At 36.1% G+C, this 9,359-nt stretch overlaps 1 pseudogene across 1 annotated transcript; it reads right to left on the reverse strand.

The window, feature by feature from the left end:
• Positions 1-557: 557 nt before the first annotated feature.
• On the reverse strand, positions 558-4,096 carry LOC148195316 (chaperone protein ClpB1-like; annotated as a pseudogene). Its single transcript, XR_015781056.1, has 6 exons — positions 3,533-4,096; positions 2,584-3,238; positions 1,658-2,444; positions 1,304-1,569; positions 1,012-1,209; positions 558-923 (listed from the first exon to the last, which is right to left on the reverse strand). The product of XR_015781056.1 is annotated as a chaperone protein ClpB1-like (transcript).
• Between the last annotated feature and the right edge of the window lie 5,263 nt (positions 4,097-9,359).

Raw genomic sequence — 9,359 nt, forward strand, 5'->3', positions numbered from 1 at the left:
TGAATAATGAATTATAATTTAATGTTGGATTTTTAAGTGAATTAAGTTGGATGAAAGTTGGTAAATGTTGACTAAACCTTTTTCTTTGTATATTTTTAGTGTGTATTGATATCGTTTACTACATACGTTTCTTTAATTTAATATAACCTATAATTGATTTTAAAGTGTAATGTTGTGGACGTTGAATTTGAATAAGTATTATTAGAGTTTAATTTTGATTTTATTTTAGTGTGTGTATGTATTTGTTCTTTTGTGAACTCAATTTATTCTTAAGATTTTTAGAATTAAATTACTTGTTAAATGTAGTTATGAATTAATATAAATGATTCTTGATTTTAAGAATTTCCAAGCACGTCCTTAAATTCATAAACATAAATAATGAAACAATTTGTTCATTCAGAAGAAAATTAATTTTAATAATTCTAATATCAAGTAACAAATATTTTTCTTAATAAATCTTCTTTGTTTACCTATTTTCTGACCAATACTAATATTCACCAAAAAATGAAGTATAAACTTGCAATTTGCTGAGAAAGTGATTTGAGTGAGATTCAAGATTAGGAAAATAACATTCAATTTATATTTAGCTTATGTCCTGAAACAAAATTCAACAATAGGGATATTCATCCTTCAACAACTCTCATGCAGAAAAAAAGTTGCTTAAAAAAAGAAAATCATCAACTTAGTATGAAAAGAAATTGTTCAAAAGAACCAAAAGCATCAACTTGAACCTCTCTTGGTCATACAGAGTTATTAGCCAACCCTCCGTTCTTTTCCACCCGGTAGATTAGCTCGCTGCCCGCAGGATCAACATCAATGTAAACGGTTGAGTTCTCAACAATTTCTTCCTTCACAAGCATTCTAGAGAGCTCCGTCAGAACCTTTCTCTCAAGCCTCCTCTTAATTGGTCTAGCACCATAAACCTGAAACATAACAAACCTTATTAAGTACTCACAGCCTCTGTTGTGCAGTAAACAATGTTTACAATATCATCATGATAATGATACCAACCGGATCACAGCTCTCACTAAGGATATAGTCAAGAACTGCATCAGTCACTGTCATTGCAATTCCCCTCTCAGCAAGACGAGAAGCAACCTCCTTCATGTGTAACCTTGCAACCTTCCTTACTTGCTCTTGGAAAAGAGGATCAAATACAACAATTTCATCAAGCCGTTTCAACAGTTCTGGCCTAAAATTTTTTCTTACCTGTTGAAAACATATTCAGAAGACACGAGTCACAACAAAGAAAACACACAAAAAACTCAGTCATTTGTAATAAAAATTGTGCCAAGAAATATACCTCCTGCATTGCTTTATCACGAGCTGCTTGCACTGGAATATTTTCCTGAAAGTCCAGTAATGAGGTGCTCTGCCCCAATATTAGAGGTTATGATAATGACTGTGTTTCTAAAGTCCACAGTGCGGCCTTGGCCATCAGTTAACCTTCCATCATCCAAGACTTGAAGAAGAGTGTTAAACACAGATATGTGTGCCTTTTCTACTTCATCAAACAGTATCACACTTACTGCTTCAGTTAGCTGACCACCTTCTTTGTGTCCAACATACCTGAAAGTTTAAAATGTGGGTTAGTCATCCGTACTTCACACCCAAAAATCACAGTAAGCTGAAAAGGGAAAAGAGTCAATCCACTTACCCAGGTGATGCACCAATCAAGCTTGAAATAAAATGTTGCTCCATATATTCAGACATGTCAATTCTAACCAACTGATTTTCATTATCAAAAAGTTGCTCAGCGAGGGCCTTTGCAAGCTCGGTCTTTCCAACACCAGTTGGACCTAAGAACATGAAGGAGCACATTGGTTGTTGAGGTCTCCCAAGCCTGGCTCTTGATCTCAGCACAGCGTCTGCTACAGAATTAACGGCTTGTTCTTGCCCTACAACTCTCTGCTGTAATCTGTCAGCAAGACCAATCAACCTTTCTTTATCGTTTTGCCCGAGTCTTGTCACTGGTATGCCAGTCCAGTGGCTAACAACCTCAGCAATGTGTTCAGGTCCAACAGTTTCTGTCAACATTACATTTTCCTGAGTGCTCCCTTCAAGCTCTTGAATTGCAGATTCCACCTCCTGAATTGCGCCATGCCGCAAATTTGCAGCTCTAGCAAGATCATATCGCCTTTCAGCCTCTAGAGGAGCAAAGTTCAGCTCTTCTCTTTTTTGCTTTAGTCTTCGAATCTCATCTATCCTCTCCTTCTCCTTTTTGTACTTCATCATCAAAGGTTGCAGCTCATCAACACTTACTTCTCCTAAACGAGCTTTGCTGGCTTTGTCTTTCTCTTTCTCCAGAGCACGAAGTTCCACTTCTAATTGCATTCTCTTCCTTTCAAGGTTGCCAATTTCCTCTGGCTGACTATCAAGTAGGACTCTCAAATTCGCACAGGCCTCATCAACTAAATCAATTGCCTTGTCAGGAAGATGACGACCTACACAACCGAAATTATTCATTTAAATAACTTATTTAAACCTATAACCTATAACTTATTTAAATAACTTACAATTTCAATCAAAACTAATATACTGTATTGCCAATTAAAGAATACACTAAAACAGAGCAGCACATACCAGTGATGTAGCGACTAGACAATTGAACCGCAACAACCAAAGCATGATCAAGAATCCTTACACCATGGTGACCTTCGTATCTTTCTTTCAAACCACGAAGTATACTTACAGTATCAACAACACTTGGTTCTGCCACGTACACATGCTGAAACCTTCTTTCAAAGGTTGCATCCTTCTCTAAATACTTCCTATACTCCTCATGCGTAGTGGCACCAATGCACCTCAACTGACCACGCTCAAGCATAGGCTTAAACAAATTAGCAGCATCCATGAAACCCTCAGCACCAAGAAACAAATGAATCTCATCAATGAATAGAATAACTTTCCCCTCAGCCTCTTCCACCTCCTTCAAAACTGCCTTCAACCGCTCCTCAAACTCCCCTATATACTTTGCGCCCGCAACCAACGCACCCATGTCCAATGCAATGAGCCTAACATCAGCACGATTCCTAAGAACATTCTCTTTAACGATCCTCTGAGCCAACCCTTCAACCACAGCAGTTTTTCCCACACCCGGTTCACCAATCAAAACCGGGTTGTTTTTGGTACTTCTAGATAAAATTCTCATAACCCTTCGTATTTCCTCATCCCTTCCAATAACCGGGTTGAGCTTCCCTGCTTGTTCCACAAGGTCTCTTCCATAGGTATTCAAAGCCTGAAAACAGAGATATATACGATGTGAGTTATATGAACTTGTTAAATGCTTCACTCGTTTTATTAAACAAATGTTTTATATCAAACTAGTACAACTCATATTTCAAAGTTAACTAAATCATATTATTTCTTTTCAGGAATTATCATCCTACCGATATGAAATTATCAAATTATCATAGTAATCTTAAATCGTACAAAATATACTAAATTAAATTCATTGCGTTTATTCAATCGGAAAAACTAAACCGAAAATCTTATTAGCTCTTCGATAAATTATTTAAGCTAAATTTAGTACCTGAAAGGTTGTGTTACCCGTGGCGCTTTCCACTTTCCTTCCCTCCTTGCCGCGAAGCTTCTCGACTTCTGATTTCACCTTCGGTGCCGCAACACCGGCTTTCCTGAGCAACTCTATGATCTGAGAATCTTCCAGGAGGAGGAGATTGCGAGGACAACTTCTTCAGCGCTTGGCTGAACACTCTCTCCGCCGCCCGCGCTGATTCCTCTCCCGCCGCGTTGGATAGCGCCTGGGAGAAGATTCCCCCTGTCGGAGAGTAGAGAGGACGCCAGATGGAGAGGAGTGAACTGCGCGTGGCCACTGCTCGCCGCCATCTCGTGAGCACTCACGAGAGCCTCATTAGTCTTCTGCGTAAATTTCTCGGGATTCATCACTTCGCCTAGGTTTGATTCCTGAAAATTGAGAGAATAAAAGCGGAAGAACGAACGAAGAGAATTTGAATCAAGTTTGATTTGTTAGAACGAAGAGACAAAATTGAAGAATGAACAAACAGAGAATTTGAATCGATTTGAGTTTTGATGTATGGAGTTTTCGGTGATCGATGTGTGAAGTGAGAGAGAAAGGAAACGTGGCCAGTATAAGAAGTTAGACGATTATTTTCTTTATTATTTTTTCTAAATATCATTTTCAAGAAAATTATTTATGATAATTAGAATATTAGTAAATTATGCAAGCATTTATTTAAATAAATGATAGCAAATTCATGAAAAGGTGTTAATGGAAATTTTGAATAATTACATTATTATTTATCTTGTATTTAAGAGTTAAACACTCACTCATACTTTTCAAAAATCTTAATTAAATCATCAAATTAGTTTTTTTCTCTTTTAAAAAATAATTTTTTTTAAAATTATCACATATCAAATAAAAAATTTGTCACTTAAGACACAACAATACCATGTATTAAGATTGAAAAAAAATATCATATAAGTTCTTTTCTAATATAGTAGAAGTTGGTATTTAAACATATAATATGGAAAACCATTGTTTTTTAATCTCCTTGAGTGTGTATTTTCTTTAATGCATATTTTTATCAAAGGAAAACGATATTTTAATAATTTTTATTTGATAATTTTTGTTAGGTTTAATCTTTTAATAATTTTTAGGCTTAATAGATTACTTCGTCCCCAAGTTAAGAGGTGAATTTTTATTTAGTACCCGGTTTCAAAATGAAGATATTTGGTCCCCATTTTAAGAAAATTGTATAACAACCAACCAAAATAAAACCCACTCATGTTATCTACCCATTGACCACATAACTTAGATAACAAATTCTGACCTATCTTAATACAACTTGGCAAGTATAACAACCAACCAAAAACACTCTTCTCAATGTAACCCTTCTGCTCAATAGTCAACCGTTCGTTCAAAACACCTATCATCTTGGTTCTGCAGTAGTGTCTGAACACTAACTGCATACGAAGTCATGCTTACTAATTAAATACAGTCAAACAACAAATGTTTGGAAATCAAATACAATCCTACGTACCTTCTTCCTTCTATCACTTCCTTTGTCACTTTGTTCACCAAGTTCTTCCTCCATCACACTACACCAACACAAAAACTGAAATTACATTACACTAACACAATCAACTAAAACAACAAATTGGAAATCATAACAAACATTGTCAGCATTTGTTAAAACACAACAAAAAAAAAACAAAAATATAATAGTCATTTATTAATTCATATAATTCGTGCCACATAAAACAACATTTTCAAACACTCATGCTACAGGAACAGTACTGGTACCTTAGGCAAAATAAGTGGGTACCTGGGTTCCAGTTTTTGCACACCAAGGCCAACTACGTCCATCACTCTCATTTTGGGGTGGCTTGTTTGTTTTCCCTCATTTCACCTACTTCTAAGTCATCTGGGAACACTCATGTTAACATTTTTTTAACATATTCGTGCCACATAAAACAACATTTTCAAACACTCATGCTACAGGAACAGAACTGGTACCTTAGGCAAAATAAGTGGGTACCTGGGTTCCAGTTTTTGCACACCAAGGCCACCTACGTCCATCACTCTCATTTTGGGGTGGCTTGTTTGTTTTCCCTCATTTTATCTACTTCTAAGTAATCTGGGAACACTCATGTTAACATTTTTTTAACATATTCGTGCCACATAAAACAACATTTTCAAACACTCATGCTACAGGAACAGAACTGGTACCTTAGGCAAAATAAGTGGGTACCTGGGTTCCAGTTTTTGCACACCAAGGCCACCTACGTCCATCACTCTCATTTTGGGGTGGCTTGTTTGTTTTCCCTCATTTTATCTACTTCTAAGTAATCTGGGAACACTCATGTTAACATTTTTTTAACATATTCGTGCCACATAAAACAACATTTTCAAACACTCATGCTACAGGAAAAGAACTGGTACCTTAGGCAATAAAAGTGGGTACCTGGGTGCCAGTTTTTGCTCACCATGGCCAACTATGTCCACCACTCTGATTTTGGGGTGTCTTGTTTGTTTTCCCTCATTTGATCTACTTCTAAGTAATCTGGGAACACTCATGTTAACATTTTTTCAACATATTCGTGCCACATAAAACAACATTTTCAAACACTCATGCTACAGGAACAGTACTGGTACCTTAGGCAAAATAAGTGGGTACCTGGGTTCCAGTTTTTGCACACCAAGGCCAACTACGTCCACCACTCTCATTTTGGGGTGGCTTGTTTGTTTTCCCTCATTTCACCTACTTCTAAGTAATCTGGGAACACTCATGTTGACATTTTTTTAACATATTCGTGCCACATAAAACAACATTTTCAAACACTCATGCTACAGGAACATAACTGGTACCTTAGGCAAAATAAGTGGGTACCTGGGTTCCAGTTTTTGCACACTAAGGCCAACTACGTCCATCACTCTCATTTTGGGGTGGCTTGTTTGTTTTCCCTCATTTCACCTACTTCTAAGTAATTTGGGAACAATTTCTTAACATTTTATTAACAAATTCGTCTCCCATAAAAATACATTCTCTAGGACCCTTGGTTCACCAACATTACTGCTACCAAACCCGAATGAAGTGGGTTATTAGGTTGAAGTTTTTTGACAGCAAGGCCAACTAGGTCCATGACTACCAATCCAACAGAATTACAGCAACAATGCAAGATTAACCAAAGAACATGTATAAAAATGAGTAGCAGAACAACATCCACTTGGGAGACGTTTCATACATAACCAAATGAAATCCAAAAACAACATCATCCATGTATTAAACATTCATTCCACTGAAAAATCAAAAAATAAACCAACCTTGGGTGAAGACGACGTGTGGCGGTTGGAACAGAGACGATTGCCTAAGGTGTGCGTGGGACGGACAACCCGGAAAACCCCTTTTTTGGTCCACCTCACAGCCCACACTCCGGCGAAGCTCCCGCGGCACTCCGGGACAGGCACGGAAGCACCTGGGGTGAAGCGACACCTTCAACGCCTCCCTAAGTCGCTGGGCCGGAACGGAGGAAACACGATGCCGTGTTCGCGTCGAGCGCTCCACGTCGGAGCTGCGGCGCCGTGAAACGGACCCACCTGGAGGGGTTCGATCTTTTTGAACACGGCCTTCAACAATGAACGGCGGCACTCCGGCAAGGACTCCGTCTCTCTCTCTCGCTCGTGAACCCTTTCTCCAACTCTCTCGTCTCTCTGTCTAGGTCACACCATCCGTCCCCAATGTTCGCGCCGCTTCTCTCTCTACGAAGTTCGAAAATCAATTTCAAATTTGAAACGCACCTTCTAAACTGCCCGTGCCCGTCCCTCGCCACGTCACAGTTGAAGCAGGTTTTCTCAGAATGCAGCAGCTTTTTCCCATCAAAACGTGGACCGCTCAAACGCTGACACGTGTGCCGTGTTCAAATGTTGTCAAATTAAGTTGTTCGAGTATCATTTTCCTTTGCGAAAATGTTGCACAAGATTTGGCATACATATGTATTTAGAGATTAACAGCTTAGATCACGATAATGTATTTCTATTTAGGATGCTTTTTGCTTTTCTCTTCTCTGATTGTGTTGTGATTCTCCTTGCTCTGCCCAAAGGTGGTTCTCTCACAAACTACTGCTTGTCTTCTCCACAAAACACAATATTTCTGAATTTCCATTTGAAGAAGGAAGAAAGAAAAGTTCGTCATGCATTTTCATACAGCTGGCCGTTGTAAGTTCTTTATTTGTTGTTTCCACCTTCAATTTAAAAAAATATTTTATTCTTTCGAGGTGAAAATTGTGTACAATACTTGTCATTATTGAAGTTTATTCTTGGTTTGATTGTTTATTTCTGGTCATCTTAACATCATAACAAGTGTGATTGATGTAATTGGTTTTGGGTTGAAGAGGTGCCAGACACCACAGAAATTATAAGGACAAAGGGATTTGCTTACATAGTTGGTGTTGCATAATTTCATCTTAGACAAGCTCACTTACATTATTTGGAACTTCCTTTCCATATATTTTATAATTTTATATTGAAGAATAGAATTGGGTTTTGAGATTAGGAAGCATAACAAAAAATATATATACCCCAATTGCTTTAGGGCTACTAATATTTTATTTCAACTAAATAACTGACAAGTTATGAATAACTTTTAAATATTTAGAATGTTTATGAACTTGTATTTCACTCAATAAGTAATTAATTGTGAATTTAAATTTTAGAAAAGATAAATAATAAATAAATGTGTGATTATATATTATATATTTTTGTTTTCAAATATTTTTAAATATTTATATCCGTGTAATATAGTAAAGTTTTTAAAACTAAAATATATTCATAGTATAAATTTAAGTTTATAAAATATAATTATAATTTAATATAAATACTTTATTTTACAAAATTAAATAATGATATTTTTATTTGATTTATCATTTCTCGAATTTAATTTCATCTAATGTAATGAAATGCATAAAATCACCATTCATGTAAAAGGTAAGATATAGATAAAGGAAAATAAATAGCATATAGTTATTGTTTTATTGTTTAACTTATGAGTAAGAATTCTTCTTTCTTATTCTTGCATAATTAACTTAATAAACAGGCTTAATACCTTATTTTGTCCCCAGTTTCGTTCGAAAATGTTAAATTAGTTCATCTTTAAAAAGTGCGTCAATTACGTCCTCACTTAATAAAATTTGCATCAATGAAATCCCTTCCGTTAAATCCGTATAGTTAACGTCGTTTGTACGGATTTAACGGAAGAGATTTCATTGATGCAAATTTTATTAAGTGAGGACGTAATTAACGCACTTTTTAAAGAATGGACTAATTTGACATTTTGGAGTGAAACTGGGGACAAAATAAGGTATTAAGCCTAATAAATATATAAATACAACAAATAATTAGATAATAGTAAATGTTTTTTCTATGTGGTATGGATTTGTTTAACTTATTCTATCACTACAAGAAATAATGGATTTATATACAGAAGTTTATATACGGATTTAAATCCGTATATAAGATAGATATTATATACGAAATTGATATACGAAATTTAGAAAAAATGTTATATACGGATATTATATACGGTTTTTATATACGGATGTTTCGTATATAAATTCCGTATATACGGTTGGCGCGTGATAGTGGGAAAATTACTCAAGGATGGAATCCGTATATAAGTGGTATTATCTGTTTGTAATTAGAGTCAGATGTTATATGCGAATATTATATACGGATCAGGGAAATAATTATTTTAAAAAAATATATTTCTGATTAAGGGGAAGCTGGGTGTCATTTCTCAACCTCGAGCTTTCCTCTCTTTGTTGAACCCTGGACATTTCTTCTCTGTCGAACCATCACGCTTTACTTTCTCTTTCGAACCATC

This window comes from Vigna umbellata, chromosome 7 (assembly GCF_029865625.1).
Source record: "Vigna umbellata cultivar VRB3 chromosome 7, Vumbellata_1.0, whole genome shotgun sequence".
Classification (NCBI taxonomy): Eukaryota; Viridiplantae; Streptophyta; class Magnoliopsida; order Fabales; family Fabaceae; genus Vigna; species Vigna umbellata.